General features: G+C 44.6%; 1 pseudogene; it reads left to right on the top strand.

Moving 5' to 3' along the window:
- Positions 1 to 531: 531 nt before the first annotated feature.
- LOC139264822 (U2 spliceosomal RNA) lies at positions 532 to 733 on the top strand (annotated as a pseudogene).
- Positions 734 to 10,990: the final 10,257 nt, after the last annotated feature.

Raw genomic sequence — 10,990 nt, 5'->3', positions numbered from 1 at the left:
ATAAATTTTTTTTGATTGATTTATTGGTTGATTTATTGATGTATTTATCATTTATTATTGATGATGGCTCTTTATTTGTAAAACTGAAGTGTTTAATGTTTGTAAACTTCCCTTTAAACACCCCCCCCCACCATTCCCTACGCCTGATTTTCTAAAGTGTAGACAAGGTTTTTTCGAGCATACAAAAATCTTCACTTACTCCATTCTAAGTTAGTTTGGAGTAAGTTTTCACTCACGAAACTTTGAAATCAGGCGTAAGTGGCCGGACACGCCCCCTTTTGAAAAAAAAATTCTGTTCCAAAGTGAAACTGTTCTACCTGACTAGAACTGGAGCAAACTAAATGTGGAGAATTCTGATATCTAAGATACTCTGTTCTACACCAGTTGCTCCTAAAAATCAGGAGCAAATCATGTAGAAACTTGGGGCCATAGAAACAGAGAAAATAGGTGTAGGAGTAGGCCATTTGGCACTTCGAGCCTGCACCACCATTCAATAAGATTATGGCTGATCATTCACCTCAGTACCTCTTTCCCGCTTCTCGGCCTTTTGGCTAAGATCATGCGTAACTGACCTGACAGGGGAGTAACCACCATAACCCCAAGGTGGTTCTCCCTGGATCAGGAAGGTATATGCTTGCTTTTTTGGAAATAGGAGGTGTGTGGGGGGCCTGACCCATCCACCTCCATGGCACCAACCTGGTATTGCAGTACTTCCAGGAACGGTGCAGTGGCTCTAGGCCTTTTGGCTAAGAGCATTGGCGCAGAGTGATCCTTGATGTGTGCAAGGTGACCTCTGGCGTTTGTGATTTGACAAAGAATTGGAACGATTGGCTACGAATTAAAAAAAAAAACCTCTTTCCCACTTTCTCTCCATACCCCTTGGTCCCTTTAGCCAAAAGGGCCATATCTAACTCCCTCTTGAATATATCTAATGAACTGGCATCAACAACTCTCTGCAGTAGAGAATTCCATAGGTTAACAAAACTCTTTAATGAAGAAGTTTCTCCTCATCTCAGTCCCAAATGGCCTACCCCTTATCCTTAGACTGTGACCCCTGGTTCTGGACTTCCCCAACATCGGGAACATTCTTCCTGCATCTAACCTGTCCAGTCCCGTCAGAATTTTATATGTTTCTATGAGATCCCCTCTCGTTCTTCTAAACTCCAGTGAATAGAGGCCCAGTTGATCCAATCTCTCCTCATATGTCAGTCCTGCCATCCCAGGAATCAGTCTGGTGAACCTTCGCTGCACTCCCTCAATAGCAATTTTAAATTTACAGCATCCGCTTGCAGAGGGAAGAGAAAGATGCAGAAGAGGAATACACAGAAGAGGAGGAAGCTAAAGAGATGGAAGGATGCATCCCACACAACCCCTTTGTGGCCGGGATATCTGGGATGGAATCATCCGCCTGTGGTCCCACTGGCTGGGCAGGCTGCATTTCTTGGGTGTGTGAAATGAGGAAGACACAAGGGTGGAGTTGTGCTGATGGGAGGGCGGGAAAGCAAGAGCTGCATGCCAGAAGGAGGATAACATATGAGGATACCAACATCTTGTATCTTTTCAGCCCTGTCACTGACCAAGGGCTCAACCATGCCCCTGCCAAGAATGTCCTGCACCATCTCCTCCAAGGGGGTGAGGTGAGGCTGGGAATGGGAGATGTGCCTTGTCATTGGTGAAAATCGTTGATAGGTGAATGATTAGGGGTGGAGATTGTGCATTGAGCAGTGTGTGAGGCTAGTGATGCAGTTGGTAGGAGACGGCTTTTGAAGATGCATTCACTGACCTTGACAAGTGGTCTGAGGTCATGAAGCCTCTTTGGGCACCGGAACCAGGTGGGGGGTGGGGGCGACACAGCTGGCAGTGACAGCCTTAGTGATATACTCCCACATCGTTCTTTCTGGAGGGCCTCCTGGCCCATGTGGGTGGAGGGCCGCTCTTGCAGTGTTAACCTCCTGCACAAAGCTGGAGTGCTGCGTATGAGACCCTCGGTGCCTCTTCCCTGGCTTGCTGAGCCATTTGTGTTAGTGCTGGGGCAGTTTTTCCATTTGGTGAGGTTAGGAAGGTAATTCAGCTTTAACAGCTGAATATTCACATTTGGAATTTCTTTTAAATATTGAATATTTCTTAAAAGGCAGAAAGGGCTGATAAATGTATTGATTCACTGCCTTTTAACTTGTATTGCTTCAGTGCGCATGGCCCCTTTAAATCTCAAACCTCTTCATTACCCCCAATTCCCTGCAAGCTCCACAGCTTTGCTCACAGAGGCTGTGGGAAGCTGTAATGCCGGACCTGGACAGAAACTCCGTCCCGGATCCCTGCAGCAACCCACGAGGACAGCATTGCATGGTTGGTGGGCCACCTATCTTCATGCCCCCCAGACCAATTTCACTTGGTTAGCATTGTGGCCATTTCCAGCAGCCGTTAACTGGCAACTTTGCTGGCGAACATGGATTTCTCCCCCTTCCACTTGGCAGAGGTAAATGAAGAAAGAGGACCAAGAACGAAGCTTACCAAACTTAGCTCCCGTGATTAGAGCCCCGCACAAAGTTTTTTCTCTGTTAGAAACAAAATGGCAGAAAGTGCAGTTGAGTAAATAATGGCCCTGAAATTGCGGCGTGTATGATGTCAGAGTACACTGTCACATTCCCTTTGAAATCCACCGCAAGTTTGGGATTTCTGCACGTGCTTGCAAATCTGAAACTTGTGGCCTGTCAATGTACACGTTAACAGGCCATCCGTGCGGGCCAAGAGAAAGCAATCGCTGGCACAGAGATTAGCCCACCAACTGGCCAGCAATTGCACACGTAAGTGTTATGTTTGATGCAAACAGGTTCAGGGCTTATTTTCATCAGTGCAAGGGGTTATCTAAGCCATTATTTAAACATTTTCATATTGTAAATAACGCACATGCACTGGATGAAATGAGTTTTTGCAAATATTGGCTCAGATTACAATTTTAATAATGACTAAAATGATCAAAATAATAACTTTTTAGTGAGGTTGGTGGATTGTAGGGCATTACAAATACAATTCCAATTCTGTAAATTGGAATTAGATTAGATTTCATTGCATCTCATTAGGGGATTCCCTTTGGAAATGATTAAAATGGAATTCTGTTTTGTGATTGGAGGGCCAGGCCCATGTGATCCCAGGTACTCTTGCGCTCCGCCTGCATCCCTGGGATCCGTGAGCCTTTACACTTCCCTCCACCTCGAGGCCTGAGACCGCAAGTTTTCGCAGCCTCGCTGCCAGCAGGTAGTTTTGTAATTCTTTCGCAGGTCGGAGGCTTACTCCGGATGTACACCACTGACTGCAATTTCTAGCCCCTATATAATGTTATTACAATTCAGGCTTTCTCCCAGCTTCACAGCAAGAAGACAGTTTGCATTAGCAGACCAAGATTACTATGAACTGAAACCTATAACCTTATGCATGGCGTGAATGGCAGTAAGGCAAATGATTACCCTTTTTCATGAATTATGCACCAGAGACCACATGGAATGCTCACCATGCTCTCCTGCTCACTCTAAAAGATAATAAATATCACATGGCCAGAGACCTTCATGCTGAAACTCGCAGTCACATTTACAAGATGATTACACACAAGCAGAAGAAAGCAAGAAACCAGCAGTATACTCTACACAAAACAACAAAGAGTCTCACGTCTTAGTAGTTTTCATCAACAGCTTTTTAATGACTCTCTAATTAAAGGTTATGTGGATAAAAACTCCACATAGCCTCTTTTAGTTACCTTGTGGAAGCGGTAGTGCAAGTGGGAATGAAGATACCCAGGGCTGCTGTCCCTTTATATTTCTGTCTTTACTTTGAAGTTGAGTCCGTCTTAGCCGAAGATCAAATAGATTCTTCTCAACGGTCAGGCAATTAATTTATCGAACCTTTTCTAACACTTCAGTAGACAAGGGATGAACACTGGTCTCCTGACCATCTTGTGGATCCTTTGATGATGACATCTAATTAAATCTGGTCCAGATCTCATTTTTTAATGCTTTTGAAACAATGTAAAGTTTTGCAGATAATGAATTTTGTCTACTTCCTCTCCATCTGCAAGCATTCATACATTGAAATCTCAAAAAGGACTGATCCAGACATCTAGTAATCTTTGACAAGACAGAGAGAACCGTTTCCAAGATATAGTTAATTGACATCATTATTTAAAAAGGCATAGTTGCCATGTTAGCTAAAGCCCTGCTGTTTCTGACGTTAACGGAGCAATTAACAGATAATAATCGGGGTCCAATGACATTATCAGACTCTGACAGCAATTTTCATTTGATAAGCTGCAGCGGTGTGAAAAATAGCTTCTTAATTGCATTCCTGAATAGCCAAGCTTGAACTTTAAAATTATGTCCACTAGTTCTTGATTCCTCCACCAGAGGAAATAGTTTCTCCGTATCTACCCAACCAAATCCTTTTAACATTTTAAACACCTCGAATAAATAACCCCTCAATCCTCTACACTCAAGGGAATACAAGCCAAGTATGTGCAACCCGTCCTCATAATTTAACTCTCGAAGTCCATTCTGGTGAACCTCCAAGGCCAATATATCCTTCCTATTGTGTTGCTGCCAGTCTCACCATGAAATCTAGTGCACTCTATTCGCCATCTTACATAAGAACATAAGAAATAAGAGCAGGAGAAGGCCATTTGGCCACTCGAGCCTGCTCTGCCATTTAATAAGATCATGGCTGATCTGATTCTGGCCTCAACTTGAATAATAATATAACTTTTATTTATGTAGTGCCTTTAAAGTAATAAAACATCCCAAAGCACTTCATAGCAGGGTTACGACAAAACAGATAAATTTGACACTGAGCCAGAAAAGAAGAAATTAAGGCAAATGACCAAAAGCTTGGTTAAAGAGGTAGATTTTAAGGAGTGTTTTAAAGGAGGAAAGAGAAGTAGAGAGGCGGAGAGGTTTAGGGAGGGAGTTCCAGAGCTTAGGACCTAAACAGCTGAAGGCACGGCCACCGATGGTTGAGCAGTTATAATGAGGGATGTTCAAGAGGGCAGAATTTGAGAAGCGCAAACATCTTGTAGGGTTATGAGGCTGAAAAAGATTACAGAGATAGGGAGGGGCAAGGCCACAGAGTGATTTGTAAACAAGAATGAGCATTTTGAAATTGAAGCATTGTTTAACCGGGTGCCAATATAGGTCAGAAAACACAGGGGTGATGGGTGATCGTGACTTGATGCAAGTTAGGACACAGGCTGCTGAGTTTTGGATGACCTACAGTTTACGTTGTGTAAAATGCGGGAGGCTAGCCAGGAGTGAGTTGGAGTAGTCAAGTCTAGTGGTAACAAAGGCATGAATGAGGGTTTTAGTAGCAGAAGAGCTGAGGCAGAGGCGGAGGCAGGCAATTTATGGAGATGTTTTAGTTATGCCGTGGATATGTGGCTGGAAACTCATTTCAGGGTCAAATATGACACCTAGGTTGCAACAGTATTGTTAACCCTCAGAATGATGCTAGGGAGAGTCAGCGGTTAGGGACCAAAGATAATGGCTTTGGTCTTCCCAATATTTAATTGGAGAAAATTTCTGCTCAACCAGTACTGGATGTCGGAGAAGCAACGTGACAATTTAATGACCGTGGAAGGGTCGAGAGAAGTGATGGAGAGATAGAGCTGGATGCCATCAGCGTACATGTGGAAACCGACTCGGTGTTTTCAGATGATATCGCCAAGGAGCAGCATATAGATGAGATAAAGAGGGGGCCAAGGACAGAACCTTGGGGGACACCAGAGGTAATGATGCGGGAGTGGGAAGAGAAGCCATTGAAGGAGATTTTCTGGATACGATTAAATCGGTAAGAATGAAACCAGGTGAGTGCAGTCCCACCTAACTGGACGAATATGGAGAGGCATTGAAGGAGGATGGAGTGGTCAACTGTGTCAAAGGCTGCAGGCAGGTCCAGAAGGACATGGAGGGATAGTTTACCTTTGTCACACTCACAAAGGATGTCATTTGTGACTTTGATGAGAGGCATTTCGATACTATGGCAGGGGCGAAAACCAGATTGAAGGAATTCAAAGATTGAATTCATGGAAAGATGGTCACGGATTTGTGAGGCGACAACACGTTCAAGTACTTGATGGTCCTACATTCACAAAGGTGGTTCTACACAACTTAAGAGGAATTCCTGAGCTATTGATTGGAAGATATAAGTGGGATATATCCCAAGTGTTCATTGACATCAGTAGTTGGTGATTTCCAGCTTTAGCCTGGACATTGTTCTTTGATAAGGTGCTGAGAAGGGACAAAGGGAAGTTTCTCTTTTTCAGCATTCTTAACAACAATGTCCCAAAGCAGGTTAAGTTTCTTGATGCAAGAAACGTGTATCCAAAAAGTTCTCCTCAATGATTCAGAACTCTTTGCTTCTGCCAGTACTTGTGAAAGATCCAGGATCAAGCTATTGAAAAAGGGGAAATGGTTGACAAGAAGGAGAAAGGGTTTCAGCTTACATTGATCCGTTACCCTGGAGGGAAGTCAGCCTCACAGCAGGCACACATCTTTAACAAAACCGTTCATATGAGGACCTGAATTAAGCAGCTGGTGATGAGTAAAGATCATATGCCTCATATACAGCACTGAACTTGAACATTGCAAGCTGTCCCACCTGGAACTTTCCAATAGTTTGGTTTGGAAACTCTTTAACATAGCAATGGGGTTATGTGTGTGTCAAATACCTAGCTCACAATAAATATTAAAAGAAAAGTGACTAAAAAACTCAATTTTTCCCAGGTCTATTTTCAACTAGGTTTATCATGTGACCAGATACAAAATAACAACAAAAATAAACTAGAACAAAACATAAGCAAATCAAAATTGAAATATTCAAATAAACTTAAACATGTAAAATATTCCTAATACTCTTCAAAAAAATAATGAAAACAAAAATGATCTCTGTATTCACTGCATTCAAACCTGCTATCCATAATCCTTAAAATCTTTCACAAAATAAACTAAAATTACCCAGTGTATGAATGGAACATTCCATGGGTAAAAAAAACAATAGATTTCTGTCACATCATCCACTCTACTGCACACAATGGCATTGATTTTCCAGTTAGGTCTCCAATAGAGCTTTTGTTGGATGGTGGCTATTTATTAGCTCGAACCCGATCATTAGTTTGCTGACCCCAGTTGATTTTGTGAGGTCAGCTTCATTTACATAAGGTGACCTGGCATTGGAAGGTTGATGGGGAGAGATGGGAAATTTGTGTGCAGAAAGAGGTCTGGGCACTTCAAGGTAAATGGTCACATATGGGGATAAAAATGAGAGTAACCTTTACAAAGCCTTATAATATTTTTCATATATATATATTATAGCCTTTGCAAAAGCTATTTGAACTTAAAAAAAATTGATGGTAAAATGCATTGGCTGGTACAATGAATGTGCAGGAAGGAAACTAAAACTGTACCCAAACAATAGAACAGCATTGCACTCAAAGCCCCTTTTTGATGGCGGGCAAGTGGAGGTATTGATGCATGAAGTGACAGTGAGAAGGGGTGGCCACGTTTGTCACTCCAGGCCACCCTGCCCTTGGGACAGCAGTGCAGCATGCCTGGAAAGAAGTGGGGGCAGAGACCCTGGTGGGGGAGGAGGGGAGGGGGGCACAGCTCACCATTACAACCACTGGTGGTGCCAGCCTTGTGGGTGCATGTTGGCTACAGGTGAACATACATTAAATGGCAGAGCCCTGGGACTGCCTCCCTGTTTCATAACATCTGCGGGAAGAGCTCCTCTAACAAATGCAAGTGGTGGTGCCTTTGTGTGTAAAGGTGGATATGAAGGCACAGTGCTGCCGGGTGAATACAGTTTGCCACTGGTGCAGCCTGACCGGCTCAGAATCCTTCTTATGCTCCTTCTTGTCTTCTTCTGAAAGAAAGAAAACCACAAGCAAAGGGCGGTTCCCATAGGACAACTCAAGTGCCAGTATTGTGGATATTCCAAAATAAGGGTAACGTAAAAACATTTGGCACAAAGCCTCCTAAGCAAATAAGTGCTAACAGACATAAAAGGAAAGTAAACAATAAAATGAATCTGGGAAAACAGGCTCAAAATACAGCAATAAGTCTTTTTAAAGACCTCTTTAAGTGCACTTCAGCATATAACTCAGCAGCCAGCAACTCTGAATGTCCATTTTTTATGGACGGGTTTATGACTCCAATTGCAGAGAATTACAAGGATTCCTAAATGATGGTCTTGGGGCCTCATTTAAATATTGTATATAAATAATTGGTAGGCACTTGCAAACTTCACTGAAATATCAAGTGGGGCACTAAATGGGCAGATACCCATCAGAAACATTCTCCACCCTTTTGCACCACAGTTGTTGTAACAACACTTACATCTGCAGCATGCACAATTTTGATGGGAAAAAATGTATAGAACAGTGGAAGCTCACTCATATTGGACTAAGCAGTGTCCAATAGATAGGTGAATAGCTGTGTGCCAACCTGCATCAAACACAACCATCCAGAATCTAGGGGTGGATGTTAGAAACATAGAAAATAGGTGCAGGAGTAGGCCATTCGGCCCTTTGAGCCTGCACCATCATTCAATAAGATCATGGCTGATCATTCCCTCAGTACCCCTTTCCTGCTTTCTCTCCATACCCCTTGATCCCCTTAGCCTTAAGGGCCATATCTAACTCCCTCTTGAATATATCCAATGAACTGGCATCAACAACTCTCTGCGGCAGGGAATTCCACAGGTTAACAACTCTCTGAGTGAAGAAGTTTCTCCTCATCTCAGTCCTAAATGGCCTACCCCTTATCCTAACACTGTGTCCCCTGGTTCTGGACTTCCCCAACATCGGGAACATTCTACCCACATCTAACCTGTCCCGCCCCGTCAGAATCTTATGTGTTTCTATGAGATCCCCCCTCATCCTTCTAAACTCCAATGCATAAAGGCCCAGTTGATCTAGTCTCTCCTCATATGTCTGCCCTGCCATCCCGGGAATCAGTCTGGTGAACCTTCGCTGCACTCCCCCAATAGCAAGAATGTCCTTCCTCAGATTAGGAGACCAAAACTGAACACAATATTCCAGGTGAGGCCTCACCAAGGCCTTGTTCAACTGCAGTAAGACCTCCCTGCTCCTATACTCAAATCCCCTAGCTATGAAGGCCAACATACCATTTGCCTTCTTCACCGCCTGCTGGGCCTGTATGCCAACTTTCAACGACTGATGAACCATGACACCCAGGTCTTGCTGCACCTTCCCTTTTCCTAATCTGCCGCCATTCAGATAATATTCTGTCTTCGTGTTTTTGCCCCCAAAGTGGATAACCTCACATTTATCCACATTATACTGCATCTGCCATGCATATGCCCACTCACCTAACCTGTGCAAGTCACCCTGCAGCCTTCTAGCATTCCCCCTCACAGCTCACACTGCCATCCAGTTTAGTGTCATCTGCAAACTTGGAGATATTACACTTAATTCCTTCATCCTAATCATTGATGTATATTGTAAATAGCTGGGGTCTCAGCACTGAGCCCTGCGGCACTCCACTAGTCACTGCCTGCCATTCTGAAAAGGACCCATTTATCCCGACTCTCTGCTTCTTGTCTGCCAACCAGTTCTCTATCCACGTCAGTATATTACCCCCAATGCCATGTGCTTTGATTTTGCACACCAATCTCTTGTGTGGGACCTTGTCAAAAGCCTTTTGAAAATCCAAATACACATTCACTAGTTTTCCATTGTCCACTCTGCTAGTTACATCCTCAAAATTCTAGAAGATTTGTCACGCAGGACTTCCTCTTCATAAATCCATGCTGACTTGGACCGATCCTGTCACTGCTTTCCAAATGCGCTGCTATTTCATCCTTAATGATTGATTCCAACATTTTCCCCACTACTGATGTCAGGCTAACAAGTCTATAATTACCCGTTTTCTCTCTCCCTCCCTTTTTAAAAAGTGGTGTTACATTAGCTACATTAGTGGTGTTACATTAGTGGTGTTAATCTTACCCACCTGGCAGAAACCGGGCAGCTAAAACCAAGGGGGTTATTAACCCACTCGCAGGTTGCCCGATTGCCGCTGCCTGCGATCCACACCTGCAGCTGCCTGAGGCTCCCACCTGAAGCAGGTGTGGGCCGGGGGGTGGCCCTCGTAAATCTATGCAATTCAGAGTCCCATTACATCATCTGAACCCACGCCTCTCCTGGGCCCCGATCACATCGCTCTACAATCTCTCGCCACTCCTTCGCCCTGACCTCGCCGCTCCTGCTGCACCTGCCCACGCTCCAATCACCGACCAGAAGAGGTGAGGGCCCAGGGGCAGCACGGGCCAGCCCACACTGCGATGTGTGTGTACACTAGGTCCATGCAGCAGAGCAGGTCTCCAGTCGTCTTGGTTAATCCTTGCCACTGGACCAAGACCTAGCTCTGTCAAGCCCCTGTGGTGGCTGATGTGCAACGGCCATCCCATGTTAAAAATATCTATGCACAGGCATCTACCACCCTTCAAGATTTAGTTCGGCACCTGGAATTTTAGGTCATTCATTGAAACACCTGTGAACTTTTTGACGTGGAAGCAAGTCATCCTCGATTCGAGGGCCTGTCTATGATGATGACATCATCTGAACGCAGGCCTGAGCACGGAAGTCGGTGCGGCTTTCCTGCTAGGTGAAACTGGGTGGGGAACTGCCAGGAAGAAAGAAGAGACCCAAAAGATAAGTGAAATACTTTCCATTATGAGGCCAAGAGGCGCAGAAGTGCACCTCCGGGCCCTATAAGGAAAATCACGGTCTCCCCTGTCCGGTCTCCCCCCACCCCCCCCCGCCACCTTCTCACCCATGAGACCCTCCTGAAACCCACATCCCGTCAGTTAACTGCAAGCCAGTCAAGGGCCGCCTGATATTCCCCTGTCAGCGACTGCTCTGCACCCTCTTCCTGACCGTTCCAGGTAGGAAACTGAGAAGCGGCATTTAAAATGGCCAAAGGCCTCCTGCTGC

This window comes from Pristiophorus japonicus, chromosome 5, assembly GCF_044704955.1.
Source record: "Pristiophorus japonicus isolate sPriJap1 chromosome 5, sPriJap1.hap1, whole genome shotgun sequence".
NCBI classification, from domain to species: Eukaryota; Metazoa; Chordata; class Chondrichthyes; family Pristiophoridae; genus Pristiophorus; species Pristiophorus japonicus.
Note: the sequence above shows the minus strand (reverse complement) of the source record. Positions and strands in the feature narration are given on the sequence as shown.